Source organism: Bombyx mori, chromosome 25 (assembly GCF_030269925.1).
Source record: "Bombyx mori chromosome 25, ASM3026992v2".
Classification (NCBI taxonomy): Eukaryota; Metazoa; Arthropoda; class Insecta; order Lepidoptera; family Bombycidae; genus Bombyx; species Bombyx mori.
Window position 1 is genome coordinate 10,423,595 of NC_085131.1, and position 16,114 is coordinate 10,439,708.

At 35.8% G+C, this 16,114-nt stretch overlaps 1 protein-coding gene across 3 annotated transcripts in view; it reads left to right on the forward strand.

Annotated features, from left to right (window-relative positions):
- The window catches only part of LOC100302610 (prospero), a 164,355-nt gene that overhangs the window by 11,306 nt on the left and 136,935 nt on the right, over nucleotides 1–16,114 (forward strand). For all 3 annotated transcript variants that reach the window (XM_062676169.1, XM_062676168.1, XM_062676170.1), the window contains one exon: nucleotides 14,442–14,490. The gene's annotated coding sequence lies outside the window, so the exon portion shown is untranslated. The remainder of the gene's footprint in view (nucleotides 1–14,441; nucleotides 14,491–16,114) is intronic.

Sequence of the window (16,114 nt, forward strand, 5' to 3'; positions counted from 1 at the left end):
GCATTGCTGTCCGTTTAATGATCAAAATTCGAACATAATCGCTGGCGTCTGAATATTCAAATTTATTTATGTATTACATATACACTTTTATTACGGTAGTGGCGTTTTGAAGAAAAAAAATTTTTTTAAGCTATTGTGTAAGGTTTGTTGTAAAATAATTAAAATAAAATTTATCATGTTAAAGTTAAGGCAATTTTCGGATTGCCAAATAGCAACATTGTTGGTGGTAGCAATGCCAGTAGTGGGGTCGTGAGATAATAAAAAAGGCGGTAGTCTGAAAAACGGGACAGAAATCAGTGTATTCGTTAGTGAGCAGATGTCTAAAGATTGTAAAAGTGGAGTTACAAATAAAGCAATACAGAATTAAGTAAACTACTGCAATCTGTGTATTATTTCCTGACTGTTGGAAGTGGAGTTCTACAATTGCATAGCTTTTATCGCAGGCTTTGAGCGCGGCGACCGAATCAAGAAATTCCGTAACGAAAATGAAACCTAACACTCCGCCTAACATGTAGCTCGCGTCAACACATTCACACGTTGCGCTTGTTGTGAATAAGCGCGCTGCGTGACGACGCACTGCATGCGCATCATTAAAAGTCTGCCCATCTCTCTCTCGCGCGGTCTAGCTTATGAATGTGAAGGGGACAGTTAATGTTTTGCTATTGCTAATGTTTATAAATACCTATAGCGTGATCTTATTTTATTATTATTTTAATATTAAATTATTATTGTCTAATTATAATTGCATAACTTTGTAAAAGATGCTAACAATAGCTTTACCGCGACAGTCCTCGAGTGCCACACGTGTTTTTTATTCTTTTTTGTTATTAGCGTTTTTGTAATTTTATAGTTTGTCTCGCTTTTATTTTTTTCACATACTTCTCTTTCCTTCATATAATTTTTTTAGCAAAATAGACTAGATAGATTTTTCTAGCAAATAGTTAACACTGTATTCAAATGTAGATGAATTCGTTTATTAAACCCTATACATGCATTAGTGACCATGAAAATTGAGAAGTATTCGAAACATTAATATTATGTCAAACGTCAATCAAACGTCAAACGTCTAACTTTAATAAAAAAACGAGAGATATATAAGATTTTTATCGACAACTCATAAGTTAACCAATAGAATAGAATATCGATTCACAGACATTTTTGTAACTATTTTGTTTTTACTTAATTGTATAAATAGGATTTGATTTTGAAACCTTTCTTCAAATGAAGCTAATATCGAATTGTTTTTAACTATCGTACCTATCTACAATTAGAACTTGTTGGGTAACAGCAAAAATCGAACTAGATAAAGGGTAGACAGGTTTGTATACTTATATCATACTACCCGCAGTCTTCATTCTACCCGACACCATAATATAAAGAACGCGTCATCGTGTGTAAAGTTAATGTCGATTGTACCAGAAATATTTTTAACGATAACTTTACAGCTACCGAAGACTAAACTACTCAGTACCTAAGCTACTTAAAACAATATCTATATATATAAATGAATTGCTGTTCGTCCTGCGCCATTTTGAGAAGGCGGCACGACATGAGAACCCTCTCATCGTAGCCGCTGGAAACTACATACCCGACCCAGTAGACCAAATGGTAAACCGTCGACGTCGCCCAAAGCACGTCATTACGGATCCTCCTGATCCATTAACGGTGCTTTTAGGCACCACAAGCACCGGTCACCGTCCTCGTCGAACCCGTCGCTTGCGACGAAGGGCTCGACGAGCGAACTAACCCATAGACACAGCTCATTGAGTTTCCCGCCGGATCTTCTCAGTGGGTCGCGTTTCCGATCCGGTGGTAGATTCTGCGAAGTACTGCTCTTGCTAGGGTCAGTGTTAGCAACTCTCCGGTTTGAGCCCCGCGAGCTCACCTACAAACTGAAATAGCCTCTCAAGGCTATCAGCTTAGGTAGTTAAAAAACAGCCTAAAAGGGCTATTCCAGCTTCTCGCGGACGAGAGATGAGCTGACGGACTACGTCCTGAGATAATTCGCTAACACTAGCCCTAACAAGGGCAGTGCTTCGCTGAATCTACTACCGGATCGGAATCGCGACCCACACACGCACCCGCGAGAACATCTGGCGAAAAACTCAGTGGGCTGTAAAACCGCGTCATCTTTATACCTAACTAGCTGACCCGGCAGACTTCGTAGTGCCTAAATCGATAAATAAAAGACCTGAACTTTGGTGTAAAATAAACATAAAACAAACAAAAGGAATCCGTCCGACGGGGGACACATCAAAGGGAAAACAATTGTTTTTTTTATTCAATTCCCAGCATTTTCATATTTATCTACCTTTTAAACCTTCTCTGGACTTCCACAAATAATTCAAGTCTAAAATTAGCCAAATCGGTCCAGCCGTTCTCGAGTTTTAGCGAGACTAACGAACAGCAATTCATTTATATATATATAGATAACTCCTCCTAAACGACTGGACCGATGTTTATGGTTTTTTATCCTGTGTGTGCAATCGAATTCGAAAATGCTTAGATTCACAATTCGGTACAATAAAATGTCATTTTTTTAAATAAAAATATACATCTTAAATGTCGAGATTGTTGCCAGCTGTAAAAAAAAAATCATATTCAAGACGTGTCTACGTAGGTATGGCGACGTGTGTCAGGTAAACTGGTTAACATATAAACCTCGGAACAGCTTACGTAAACAAATAACGGTTTATACGCTATTCTCAATCTCTAGTTAGAAAAGAATGACGTTTTACGAGGTACTTCATCGCTGGAATTATAGGGGGGCGAAGTTTACGATACACTTATACAAGTCTTCGGTTCACTCTCTTCGTTGACTTCGAAGTCGATGCTGTCGGAAAGAAACCTAGGAAAAGTTTCTGCGAAAAATAAAAAATATGTGTGGTGTCGTAGTTCCATAAAAAAAAATAAGAAAAAAAGAATTACGAGAAAAAAATCGCGCGGTGAAATATCGCTGTGCGGAAAACAAAGCCTTATTCCACGAACTTTTTCTTACGGTTTTTACAATCACATTTTTTTCAGTTCGGTCGCGCAGCAAAATCCCTATCTCCTGCAAGCCTGCCGTAAGGAACTTCGTTCCAATAAGCATAATTATTAAATCCAACAAATTATTGTAGGCGACTCTATTTGAGATAGGATCAACTAAGAATCATAATTTAAAAGAAACCCTAAGAAAACGATAAATAAATCTACATTCGGATTCGTATAATAGCGTTTTAAGCAAAAAACAGATCCGACGTAATGTCTCTGATGTCAAAATCTAATAAACTGTTTATATATACATTACAGTTAGTTCATGTAAACTATGACTACGTAATTTTTTTCTTCACTCCATTTAAGATTTTGATTTTAAGCATCGAATACAAAGACATTAACTAACAGAAGCCAGTCTCCCGAGGTAAATCTCACGTTAACACACTTTATTTGGCTTAAGTCATTGACAGAAGTTTACGAGCTCCAGATTAAACTGACACTCTGATGGTACGACGGTTCTTATAACATTGTACGAACCTAAACTTCATTCTCGATTATTGTCGCAATTTTAAATACAAATAAAAATGTTGGAAAAGTAATTAAACACAATCGGATGTTATGTTTTGCGATCCTACTAACGCCATCTATCGTAATTAGTTCGTAAACACAGTAATGAGATTTTTAATAACTTATTTTCGAAACAAAAATATCTACGAAGTAATAACATTAGGAAACAATCACAGAATATAAAATATTCAGAAGCGCAATTTACGGGCGTTAGCCGAGTACACAAAAATGGTGATGAGATCACTCAACAAAACGTCTGAAAAAAAGAAGCAATGAAATGAAAAAGAAGCCCTATGAAAATGGCCGTTGAATGCCGGCTGAAGTGAACGTTGCACTTTCACAATTAAAAAAAAGAGTAAAAAAATAAGCCGCACGTGTTAGAAATGAACCATTTGGCGAATAGTTCACATTGTAGCCGCGGATATCTACGTGTCGCTAGTTACGAGTCTAATTTTCGTAGACGCTCATTAGTTCCGCTATTCGACACTTCGAGCAGCACCTTCGAAAAATTGTTGTCTATCCCAATTTATTTCATTGAAAAATCTAATAAGTTTTTTGAATTTCAATCAACATAATAATATTAGAAAAACTGCTAAATTTATCAAAATAAAAACTACTACGCAAAAACAATACGTAGGTACAGTTCATAATGAAAGTATTTCTTAAAGACTTTTTGTATTCGTTGGAGGATTTGTTGTTGATCACGAGATTATTTTTTTTATCTCTTTTTAGTTCAGCAACTTATTAATTTTATGTTAGAAATTAAAAGCAGGAGAATTTGTAAAGAATGCCGAATTAAATATATGTGTCAAAAAGTACACAGATCTGTCGATCACATGATCGGCGGATTGAATCGGGTCAAGCACAACAGGTGAGTTGCGAAGCGCATCAACTAAAAAATAAAATATCGAAATGCGAAAAAATAATAAAAATCAGCAAATATAGTAAATTGAAAAAAGAATAGGGGCGTCCCTTTCTTGTTGCGTTTTCACGTAGCGTGCTGTCTCTGTCGTGGATGCGCGCACGTGGTTTTCGGTAGTGTTCGCTCGGGAGTCCCGAGAGCGGGTGCGGGTGTGCGGGAAGCCGAAGGACAGTCGGGCCGTCGCGCGTCGGGCCACATCCCGTCTCGGCCCGAGCCGTCCGGCTGCGTTGCCCGTAACCTCCGAATGACCTCGATTTTTTTTCTCCAATGTAAATATTCGGCTCGTTTCGCTGCATAGTTTATAAGTGGTATTAAGTTCCTTCGTCGCGAATATTTTTGTATTTCTTTGACGTAGCTTCTGTTAATTAGTGGACGATAATAATTAGCTAACTTCGAACGTATTTATTATCTTTGAAAAGTGTTGAAAATCGTAGTTGTGAAGAACTTAACTCGACGGGATTGTTATAATTTTAATTAAGCAAAACTTGTATAAATATTAAATAGTCGTCGTTTTGGAAATTTTTGAACTCTCGGTATGTTTGATGCAATTGTGCTCGAGTAAATTGCACGTAGCATTTATAAAACAGTGAAAAGTTCATCGGTACATACTCCAGAAGATTTAATTTTATTACGAAAATCAGGTAAAAACGTAGTCAATGTGATGTAAAATTATTGTGAGTGATAGTCTATTAAACAAATTAAATAATTCTTAGTAACGTCCTAGGTTTATCAGAAGTCATTTAAATTATTAATTACAAAAATGAATATAGTTTATCTGAAATAAAAATCCGTTTTTTTTATAAAAAAACACAAACGAAAAATTGTCTTGAATTAATCTGAAATTCTCGGCCCAAACATATTTTGACCGAAAAGTGAAAAATTCGATGATCGAATTAAATGGAAGGTCATCGAACCCCGATGCGCGCCACAGCAGATGGCCCGCTCTCTGATAAAAGAATCATAATATTAAATCATTCTCGGACCGCGCGCTTCTGTTTACAATTTATCGGAGCGAAAAATCTGAATTTCATCATCAATTTCTGCTTTAATAACACCGGAATAAAAATTAATTTGCTTTAACCGTATTCGAAAAGCTGAAAAAAACATTTTTACTAAAAACAATAAACAAAAAATTCTACTTAAATTCAATGATTATACAAATACAAGTAAGGTATCATTAGAATTTCAGAACGATAAAAAGATCATAAGACTAAAATTATCTTTTAAAATTCGCGGTGGCAGTTTACGTAATATTAGCAGTAAAAACCGGTTTTTTTTTTAAATAATAAATGCTAATAGATATGATGTGTAGTTTTGTTTGTCCGATAATACAGAAAAAATAATTTAAGCTATCATATCACATGATATTATCGAATCAGTAAAGTGATTTTTTTTTAAGTTTCAAGTAATAAATAGTGAGTGAATCTTCATTTTAAAACATAATCCCTCGTAACGAATAGTTCATATAATAATATAAAGTATTTGTTCATTCCGGTTGAATAAATTCACTGTACCTTGCACGCTAGCGTTACAAAATCTATTCAGACTATTATATTAGACTAGACTATTATGTCTATTATAAAAGATGTCTAAAGCTGTCTAAGCCCGTTTCATGCGTGGAATGTTCACAAAAAAAAATACATTATCATTATGAGGATTTTCATTTGCGTTAAACCGGCGCCCACTGAGCGCGGCCCTTATTCGTATTGTCGCTGTCGATTACCAGATATTTTTTGCGAATCATCGAATTTTATTTACAATTAACCCGGCCTCGACACGGACGAAAACGAAAGTAAAAATTAAACGGCATTTAAAAATAAAACATCGGTGACCGTAATGTTGTTTAACTTGCTTTTATTTTATGTGACATTGATTTTGGATAGTGCGTTTTTAATTCGTTTTTAAAGCCAGTCAGTTTTTATCATCCTTAAGCTAAGCAAATATCATACGATGTAATTGATTATCGAACGTATTCTGTTCGGTTTTGGCAAGTACATGTTCTGGGATAGAGTAAGGCGTTAACTAAACGTCTTGTTCTTTTAGAAACCGCCCAAACGTAAGATGAAGCCGAATGCGTGCGGCTAGGGCCCGCCTAATTTGTCTTAGGCGGAAAAATCGCGCGGCGATTACAAGTGGCTCGTAACGAAGTCGGCCCCGGGGCGGGCGGGGTGAGACCGCGATGGGCGGCGGGTGGGGAGGGCGAGCATTGCTAGGGGTGGCTGGCGGTGCGGCGGGCCACAGCCGCGTCTCAGTCGTCCGTCTGGAGTCGCGCCGGCCGGCCGGGCCGCGCGACCTTAATACACGTTCCTCGTGCCCTTGTGATTAACATATAATAATATTTTATTAAAATACAAATTTTAAATAGCAATAACAAAATTATTAATATTCTAAAGTCGTCTTATCGTAAAAATTAAAACTATTAAAATTTCGAATCTAGTTTGTTTCGAACCAAAAACAAAGTTTTTTTTTTTTTTAAAAACATTTATTTATATTTACATTGGTTAAATTGTAAAGATGATTAAAACATTTGGCCGTTACTAAGATTATTTTATTTGGATTTTTTATAGTACTTTCATTTGTAATCGGAGCGAGACTTCGACTGAGCGATTGATAACTAACTAGACATTTTATAGTTAAATATTAAGTACATAATTAGTTGAAAATTTAATAAAATTATCGACCATCAGGGACGCTCGTGTAAAGAAAACACGTAATAATTTAAACTTTTGTTTGTGCCGTGAACGAACATTTCTGTGCAACGTTATCAAGAATTCCAACTGAATCAAGGTTATTATTTACGAAAAATGTAGTTAATTCTGTAGCTTTTTTTTCTTTCGAATAGTAGTCGACTCATTGTATGTTGTTTTTGTATAATATAAAAGCATTTTTATTTAGTAATTTAAGAAGTAAAAAGTGAGACGTTCCAATCTAGTCTTTCCCGACGGATAAGTCGTTTGAAGAACTTACCATACTTACATTGTTACATTATTATCAACTTTAGTTCCTTAGTTTTTTGTTTTATTTTGTTTTGTTTTAAGCTCTCATTTGTTAATTTTTATTTATTCAATTAGATACAAAATGAAATTTGTGTGTGTGCGTTTATTTTTTTTATTTTTATTTTTATTTCATTAAAGATTTTCATTTTACGAACCGCTTGTTTTATTTTCTGTTTTTGCCTTTACGATTTATTTTGCATAATTATTATTTCGTCTTTCATAGTAACGCTTTGTAGTTTGTTATTGTGTACTATAAAATAGATAGATTCGTTGTGTTTATGTCATAGAACTCATAGATATTTGGCGGCAAAAAGCGGACCACAGATATCTAAATCAATTCGATTTTATGTTTTAGTTATTTAGATTTCTGGTGAGATTATCGAAATTCCTCGATATTCGCCTCACGCCATGCGTATAACAATGTATAAAAAATATTTTTTTTTTTTTTTTTTATTCCTACCTATGCTGATAGCCTTGAGAGGCTATTTCAGCTTCACCCTAACGTGTGTAGGTGAGCTCACGGGGCTCAAACCGGAGAGTTGCTAACACTGACCCTAGCAAGAGCAGTGCTTCGCAGAATCTACCACCGGATCGGAAACGCGACCCACTGAGAAGATCCGGCGAGAAACTCGGTGGGCTATAATATTATAATAACGCACCGTCGCTGAACTCATTTCAGTGTTGGGTTCATTGTCATAGGTATTCTTATTCTTGTGCCCATTGTATACTTCTATACCCATTACACTGATGATGGGACTGAACGTAAAAAAAAGATCAACCAAAAGAAATTTAAATATGGCATTATATTATCAAGATAAACAGGAATTGTTGTTATTATCCTTATAACTGTCTATGTTAGGATTTTTTTTGGTGTCAAATGAATTTAGATCGGCGAAGAAACTCACGGCCTACATATTAAGAGTTTACCAGAGTTCTTGGGCAGCACAACATGAGTACAACTTCGTCTTTGAGACGCAAGCCTGAAGTTTCAATTTGAACTGCTAGCAGAAGTAAGAACCAGATTGGTAGAGCGTTTGCGACACGGCCAATGCTACCCACATTTAAAACGGTAGTTTTTTTCCTACCTATTAGCTGTTAGCCTAATGGGCAATTCGAGCTAGGCTCGGACGGGTAGGTGAGCTCACAGGCTCAACTTGTAAGAATTTGTTAACACTACCTCTAGAAAGGTGGGGTAAAAAGAGGGGCTCAAACCTGTCGATAAATAAACCAAGAATTATGTATAAGTATTATAGACGGTAGTTAGCGCAATATTAATTTGTCGATTAATAACAAAAGTTGTCCGTTAACAGGAAAACTGTAAATAATTACTCTAAACGTCGTAATGTAATGTAATTACAACAAAAAATGCAAGATCAAAACGTAAAAGTATTTTTAAGTAATTGTTATGTTTTTTTTTATAAATATTATTGTAAAGTTTAAAGGATAGTTTTGTTTTACCTATGCTGATAGCCTTGAGAGGCTATTTCAGCTTCGCCTTGAAGTGTAGGTGAGCTCACGGGGTTCAAACCGGAAGTGTTGCTAACACTAACCCTAGCAAGAGCAGCGTTTCGCAGAATCTACCACCGGATCGGAAACGCGACCCACTGAGAAGATCCGGCGAGAAACTCAGTAGGCTGTGTGTATGGGTTAATTTACTCGTCGAGCCCTTCGTCGCAAGCGACGGGTTCGACGGGGACGGTGACCGATGCTTGTGGTACCTAAAAGCACCGTTAATGGATCGGGAGGATCCGTAATGACGTGTTTAGGGCGACGTCGACTGTTTACCATTCGGTCCACAGGATCGGGTATATGTACGGGTAGTATGTACGCCATCTTTAATTAAATTAAGAATTCGCAATCTTCTGCTAGATCTTGTGAATTGTAGTACATAGATTTTACCTAAATACTACATGGGTTTTAATATTTTAGTTCACTCTTTGTGCTTTGTGTATCGTTTATACCAGAGTTCCCCAAACTTTTTTGTGTCGTAGACCCCTTTACATGTTTTTCCGTGTTGGGTAGACTCCCCACTTACCTGATATTGATTTCCTGTAAATTTCTAACTGTAGTAAAGTTTAGTGTTAAAAACTTAAAGTAAAAACACATGTTAATTTATACATTTATTAATTGAATTTAAATTAAAACTACTTAAAATAAAATATAAATAAAATAACATAAGCAATAAGTCAATATTTTTAGTGAGAAGGATGAACCTGATGCTTTAATAATAAATTATCAACATTTGGCGTCAATTTTGTAAGGGTTAATTTAAAATCTCCTCGGATAATGATGTCTTGATATTATAAGATAGTATGATGTAAGTAAATAGGTACTATCAGTGTATGTGTTGAGATCCACTATCGTGGGCCCCCAAATTTTTTTTCGCTAACGTAGACCCCTTTTAGGTTGTCTTAGACCCCTAGGGGTCGATATAGACCACTTTGGGAATCACTGGTTTATACGATTAAGTTGAAATTCGTTACAGTTATTGCGGGCAATGCGGGAATAGTTTCCAGTACATCATTATCATACAGTACACGGAACAATGCTTTAAAGCTTTTGATATTTTTTAATATATTCACACAATACATCGCCGTTGTGACAAGGAAACCGTATAACATCCATCCGTCCTCATATCTATCCTATATCTGCCCTAATAATTGCACGGTAGGCAGCGGCTTGGCTCTGCCCCTGGCATTGCTGTAGTCTATGGGCGACGGTACCACTCACCATCAGGTGGGCCGTATGCTCGTCTGCCTACAAGGACAATAAAAAAAAACTTGCGGTAGGTAATTGAAATTTTTGGTATCTTCATTTGAATCTACGAATATACGTAAAAAAATATTGATTGTTTTTTTTTTTAGCATATGTATATTTTTTATTTATTTAGCTCTCACTTTTAACGGTACAACGGCTGTTCCGCCCTTTAAATCAAACCAAAACGCATTACTGCTTCACGGCAAAAATAGATATAGGGTGGTGGCGGTGACCTGTGCGGATTCACAAGACCTCCTACCACCAGCAAATCCTTCTATTATACTTATAGTATAGTAGTTATAATGAAAAAACTAATATTATTCCTTCGTCGTTAAAGTAATTTGTGATTACTTACGTGTTAACTACGTATTTCATTGGGAAAATTGGTACACGCCTTTTTTAGGAATCCATTTACGGATACCTGGTTGAGAGGGGTGACGGACCGGGTCATGTTGGACTCCGGCACCTCCAGAGGAAGAGGGAGACGAGGAGCACCAACGTCCTCCACCTCCACCAATCCCTCGCAGGAGACTGCGCCTTGAAAAAGGCGCGCGAAACACTCGCCCCGCAAAACCGACTACCGACTAAACCCCATCGAGCCCCACCACACCAGCTACACCAAAGCTACGGTCAATGGCGGATCCAGGGGGAGGGTCGTGGGGGTCATGACCACACCCTGAGCTGGGTCCAGGACTTAGGTGGACCACTAATTGAATATAATGATTCTATTTATATATTTTGTCACCATACAGATTTTATGTAACTAAATACCTTCAATATTTAATTAATTTAATATAATATAATAACTTTGTATAATAGCAAACGTTTGGGAATGAACGCATCTAAATTTGACTATGTGACCCCCTCCTGGCGACAAAGCTGGATCCGCCCTTGGCTACGGTACAGCAGTGCGCGCCGAAAAAAATTGGTACCTGCCTGCGGGATTCGAACATCGACACAGTCGCATCACTTAACACAAATGTACCGGGCGTCTTATCCTTTAGACCACGATTTAAAATACGAGTATTCAATCGACCTGCAGTGGCCAGCTTTAAATAAAAGTGATTTTATGGATTTTTTTAAAAGTACGCTTTGAACAGACTGTATTAGTTAACTTCTCTCTCTTTATTCTCTTTCTATGAAACTTCTAGTGAAACAATACACAGTTGAGAGTCGATTAACGTTGAGATGTGTGGGCTTCGATAACCAATTGACCAATTAAGTTGTCATAATAATGTGATACCTAATTAATTAACTAACTAATTAAATTTTATAGAAATAGAATTTAGTTTTCAAAGGGATTCGCTGTCACTTGATTCCACTACATCATTACGGACATAATATATCTGTCGGAATTATATGTCTGATTAGTTTGTAAAATCACAATTTAATTATGAGCAAGACGTATTATAAATTTAGTATCGACGATAATAAATCAGCGTTCTAAGTAAGCTCAGAGACATCTAGTGACGGCATTACGTACCAGCCCACCCCGAAAACTAAAGTCAAACTCTGCAGAGATTTAAATAACGAATGACTCATTTTTCAAATCGAAGCCATGACCTTTTTGCGGCCAATATAAGCTGGACGAGCGGTTGAACTGATTACCTAAAATATCGGGTCACCTCGCGTTTGTTAGTTCGACAGTCCGTTTATTTAATAACGTTTTCGACTGCACGAAATATAGATCAGCCGCTGCACTTTACAAGATTAAAGTTAATAAAAAAGGTACTTTATCCGTAAGACTTATGTTTGAAAGTAGCCTGCAGTTTCACGGCAGTCTGTCTCGATGTTTTTTGGATTAAATGTCATGAATTACGGTTACGCTTCAGACCACTCACTTGTTCACTAGAATAATTTAATACAGATTAGTAAGAGAGATTTATTTATTTATTCCTATTTCGAGTAACCTCGAGGAGTTATTCTAGATTCACCGAACTAGTAAGAGAGACAGAAATAAAAATTAATAAAATTAAATAGTCATGATTACTCTATAACAAAAGATAAGGCACACCCTTAAAATTTAATAAAAAGATTCAACGAAATTAAAAAGTTTTTGTCCTAATTTTTGTCAACAACTTAACCCCTAGATGGCAGTGTTATAGATTAATTAAAACATACTTAATATATTATTATCTTCATTTGCAAATATCTTCTCAAAAGAGATTTTACGTCCAGTAAAACAATGATTATTGTTTTCTATAGTGTAACTTAATTACAATTTAAGTATTTGATATTTAAAAGTTAATTTAAAGGAATAATATTTTAAAGTTGTATGTACTTGATCTTCTGAATCAATTTCTGCTAGCGCCATCTATCGCCCGTCGTTAGCTCCGCAAGCAGCAAAACTGTTTTCTATCTGGTAGTTCAATATATACTACACAGATGGTGCTGCTAACATCGCAAGCGCATGTTTATTTACAACCTATGAACAAAATGGAATAGATGGAAAAAAATTACAATTAAAACTAAATTTATAGTCTACTCAGTTTTATAGTCTTCAATGATTCTTTTATCTACCAGCACAATATCAATTACAAGATTTACAAGTTAAATTTGAATTTCAATGATTTGAATCTCTAAAGTCTACATTCAGCGCCATCTATAAATGAAATCCAATATTAAATCGATTTTAATAGTTCAAATACTTTACACTAGATGACGTACCCCACTTCAAAATGATTAAATTGGGTTCTGTTTTACTTTAAATGACTCGTTTTCATTACAAACATCATCAAAATAATTTTAGTGCATATATTTTAAGTTAAAAAATATATTCGCACTTTTAATCTAAGCTTGGACTAGACGAAGCTAATTGTAATGTATTAAAAGTCAGTTTTATAAGGTTATAAGATATTGATATCGTGTGTAGGTAGGCGTACGTTGTCTTTCTCTTTACTGGGTGTTTGTTCGACCAACTGAACTTGTAAGAAAGTGGGAGGGGCAAGACGTAGGCGGCGCGCGCTGTGCATTGGCTAAGAAAACTAACTACCTATTGAACGTTTACAATTCATAAAATCTTAAGCGATTCTTTATTTCTGTAGGTACAAATTAATTTTACAAATTCAAATTGATAATATTTCACTTTAAACCACTATGAATCTTAAATCGGTCTCTAAGAAAATTCATTATAAACAAATCGACGAGAGAAAGGGAAAATTTCGTAACTTACATTTTGAGCTAAATTACTTTTTACCATATTCTTGTATTAAAAAAATGGCGCTTCGAATAGTCTGATTTTTTCTACTATTGAACTTTTCATCTTTCTTTTTTTTATCAAATTTCATACCAATTTTCAACTTTTTATCTTTATAGATAAATATAATATGAGCTACGATTTTTTTTAAATAGCTTTATGGCTCTAGGGTAAAGCTAGGTTTATCAAGTTACGACAATTCCGCTTTCTTCTATCTATATAATAATCTATATATTGCTATAATATATTTTCCTCTTTATTGTCTTATCAAAATGAGTATGGAGTCGAATGAAAAAGGGCTTAACATACTTAGGTACCTATACATAAAAGTGCCCAATGTGTGTGTGTGTGTTTTTTTTTAAATTATTTCATTATTTATTTAGCGCAGTCTAAGTTATTACTTGCGTGATATAAGACGATGGGCGTGTTTGCGCAAGGAGGTGGGAGTGCCGTTCCGAAGTGCGCAAGAAGCTCGGAGGCGGGGCTTAAGTTACGAGTCAGAACTAACTTAGAACTAGTTTAGTGTGCTTAGTGCGAGTTTCTAAACTTCTCGATCGCGTAAAAATTACCTCATATTTGCGTGGAGCTGGTACAGCGCCCCTAGCGGCGAATGAAGGCAAACGTGAAAATTCGATTTTTTTAAACACAACCTTATGAGCTCAACGCATTTCTAGTTGAAGCCGGTCGCTCACAAGACGATACGTTTGCCTTTCAAGCGTCGAGCTTGAAAGGCAAACGTGACTAAGCGACAATAACTACTTTATACATAAATGATAGGCAATAACTATATTCGATGCGCAAAAAAAATATATTTCTAGGTGTATTAAAATCGTTTCAATCCTACAACTATTTAGATTCTACTACAGCTAGATTCGCTAAAAAAAAATTTTTTTTCTGGTTTTTCAACTTTAAATTTGTCTACCGTAAAGTTCACGCATTGTCGCTTAGTCACGTTTGCCTTTCAAGCGTCGATATTTTTTATTTAGTTTATTAAAATTTAAAATTAATTCGTTCATTTTGTTTTCAGACAATCATCGGCTGTTTGACGCGGCATCTACACTGTGCTACATCTTTAGGTAAGTACATGCTTATAAAGAATTAAATGTTCGTTATTGTAAAATATCGTCCGCCTATTTCCACCGTGAAGCAGTAATGCGTTTCGGTTTGAAAGGTGGGGCAGCCGTTGTAACTATACTAAGACCTTAGAACTTATATCTCAAGGTGTGTGGGGCATTTACGTTGTAGCTGTCTATCGGCTCCAGTAACCACTTAACACCAGGTGGGCTGTGAGCTGGTCCACCCATCTAAGCAATAAAAAAAGTGGATGTATGCCTACCTATATGTCGTGTACCTAAACTCCGGAACGGCTGGAATGATTTCGATGAAGTTTTCAGGAAATCTTCATATTTCCGGAAATCTTCATATTGGCTTTGATCCTATTATGTAGTTTGGTAGCAACTTTATCAAAGACAAATCAAACATCGACCAGCAAAGCCGTGTGTTTGATCAGTACAATATAAACTATATTACAACGTAAATATAGACATCCTTATTTATATATGATTTAAGGATCATTTTACATTATTAATAAAATATGAGTTTTTATTGAATTGTTTGTAGCTCCTCAAATCGTTTAAATACCAATTTAAGACTTCGGTAATAGAAATTTTTTTTTTGTCTTTTTTATTAAATAGACTATTAACCTAATAAACAGCGTGCTTAATAAGATTTTACTGGTGGTAGGACCTCTTGTGAGTCCGCGCGGGTGGGTACCACCACCCTGCCTATTTCTGCCGTGAAGCAGTAATGCGTTTCGGTTTGAAGGGTGTTGCAGCCGTTGTAACTACTTGAGACCTTAGAACTTATATCTCAAGGTGGGTGGCGCATTTGCGTTGTGGATGTCTATGGGCTTCAGTAATCACTTAACACCAGGTGGGCTGTGAGCTCGTCCATCCACCTAAGCAATAAAAAAATAAAAAACTACAATTCCTTTGCCAAAAATACTTTATCAAAATTCCATCACTATCTATCACATATTAATCGGTAATTATTATTCCAAATTTTTATTGTTACTTCATTAACGAAATTATTTTATTTACCAACGTTATAGTTAAACGCTAATGCTTGCTTTAAACGAAGAATTAACACATAAATAAACCACTAACAAAATTAAACTGCGTCCATTCATTCGTCGTGCACATGGAAAATCATTACTTAGAGACTCCCGTCTTTCAAAACGTTCGGGCTGAATGGAGCGCGGCCCTTGAAAAACGGTTTAGAAATTTAAAAAAAAAAAATGTAAAAAAGAAAACTACGCACGTAGCGATCCATTGTACGCAGACACGGCGAAGGTGGATCTCATTAGAGAACGTACGAATTAAGAACCGCGCGCGATGAAGCGGGAATCTTAGCGATCATTACGTGGAATGGAACGCGGCGTCCTGTCATGGCGGCAGATATTTATTTTTCATTGATTCCGTTTTTTTTTTAAATCAATTTTCTATCTAAAACATCTAATGAATATCCAGAAAATAGAAATCGTTTACAAATGAGTCCGTATAGGTTTTTTGTTTAACTTCCGGTATCAAACATCACACAATAACATTTAAGTGAAAGAAGGTACATAATTACATAGATCATATTATTCTAAAGATTTATAATACATATTCCGCATTCGACGCAACATGTTTTCTCCTTCCA